Raw genomic sequence first — 2,235 nt, 5'->3', positions numbered from 1 at the left:
GAACATTTCACACACGCAATATTGAGAATTGTATTTCTTTTCAAATATTTTTAAAAGTTGACCCTCTATCTGGATCAGATTGCCAGAATAATTTGTATTTCAAGATGCTACCTCCAAGGGTGGAGTTTCTGAGCAACTGACCCTGAAACATTTAAATTTCAAATTGACCTCTACTACTCAAGTGAAAGAATTGACATTTAAAAAACAGAAAAAGCAAATCCATGTGTGCTTAAGCATACGCCAGCTGTGTATGTTTGATAATGAAGGGAACGTGTAATGCCATGACTTGGTCCTTTATCTGCAATCCCGAGTTGCAGGCATATGGTGCAGGGGGATGAGGTTGGTTGCTAAAAAGGATGCTTTTCTTTTATTTAAAATCTCTCCTTCAAACCTGGCTGTCATTGCAATGATGACAAGAGTGCCCCTGTAGATTTCTGTGTGTGTGTATCTCTTCTCTTCAGAGGTCAGGTACCCCAGGTAGAGGCGCCCTGTCTGGGCACATTCATAGTTTGGAACACTCTGGTTTTCAGCCTGCTGTGCCCTCACCTTCCAACAGGTCATGGGCAGCAAGACCAGCCACCGTTCTACTTGGAGGTCTGTGAAATGAGCAGAAGGCGAGGACAGCTGGAGCTGGCTCTTAGGACAACTTCTCCCAAACAACACTTGAAGGACTGCCTTCCATCTCCTAGGCCAAAAGGAGGCATGAACCAAGGAAGGGGGCAAGGGGCTCTAACAGTAGAGGGAAAGGCAAGGAGAGGGGAGATCTGTCCCATACTTTGAGGGCAGCTGCTTGGGGAGGTTGGAAGGTGTCAATTTTTACGGCCAATATACATGCACTTCTTATCCTCTTACCATCTTAATAAATGGCTCCAGTGTTAACATGAAGAAATGGCTACTTGAGGTGTCTGCAGCCTTTCCAGGACACATCCCTATCAGCTCCCCCACACCTCCTCCCTCAGTCCTTGTTTTCCTGGACCCTCCACTGCCTACTCTTCTCTGGAGCTCGAACTCCATTCACCATCCCCTGGGTGAAGGTACACTGCTGCTCAACCCAGAGGCCCCGTCAAAGAGGGCATTATGTCCATGCCATGGATAAAGTCAAAGTAAGGGTAAACGTCCTTAGAGCAGGGAGGAATAATATACAAACTCATAAATTAGGATTCTGCTTACACTTGCATTCCAAGCGTTCTTAAGTTTAAACAGCTCTAAGTTAAAATGCATTGGCATTTCCACTGTTATGGTTACATAAATTGTTCATTTTCTGTCTGTGGGAAGGGCAGACTCCCAAATGTGAACATCAATTTTCAAGTGTTAACCCTTCCAACGGAGGCATAAGACTGTCCACTAGCTGCTACGCTAGCAGAAAGAAGTGGAGATGGGAGTGGGAGCACAAGTCATGAACTCTCTAACTGCCATCCCTCATCATTTGTTAACATGTCCGCTTAGTCAGACATGTTAGTCAGACAGTGTGGAGAACTTACCTAACCTGCAGGATGGAGGTGGACAGAAGAGGCAAAATCAGACAAGCAATTCCATAGCTCCTTTGCTTTTCAATAAAATTCACTATAGAAGTCGTGCTTGTATTTTTCCAAAACATAGTCAAACTTTAAATTTTTGGGTTATATAATGTCATAATTGTGCCAAATTTTCCTTTATAATTGTCCATAAGCGTTTTTACAAGTCTTATTTATATTTGGCTCCATATTGTTACTGCTTTAATTTGATTATAAGTTCTGTGTCATTGTGATTCTGTCATGTTTTGGGAATTTCTTTTTCTTTCTTTTTCTGAAGGTGGTAACTAGTTTTTAAAAGTATACGTGTACTAAACATAATAAAGGCCATATATGACAAGCCCACAGCAAACATTGTACTCAATGGGGAAAGACTAAAAGCTTTCCCCTTAAAATCAGGAATAAGACAAGGCTGCCCACTTTCACCACTTCTATTCAACATAGTTCTGGAAGTTCTGGCTATAGCAATCAGACAAGAAAATGAAATAAAAGGCATCCAAATTGGAAAAGAGGAAGTAAAATTGTCATTATATGCAGATGATATGATACTATATAGAGAGAATCCCAAAGACTCCACTAAAAAACTGTTAGAACTGATAAATGAATTTAGTAGGATAGCAGGATACAAAATTAACATTCAGAAACCAGTTGCATTTGTATACACCAATAATAAACTATCAGAAGAAGAAATCAGGAAATCAATCCCATTTACAATTGCTTCAAA

The sequence above is a fragment of the Hipposideros armiger genome, unplaced genomic scaffold (assembly GCF_001890085.2).
Source record: "Hipposideros armiger isolate ML-2016 unplaced genomic scaffold, ASM189008v1 scaffold_18, whole genome shotgun sequence".
Taxonomy (NCBI): domain Eukaryota; kingdom Metazoa; phylum Chordata; class Mammalia; order Chiroptera; family Hipposideridae; genus Hipposideros; species Hipposideros armiger.
This window is presented reverse-complemented; position numbering follows the sequence as displayed.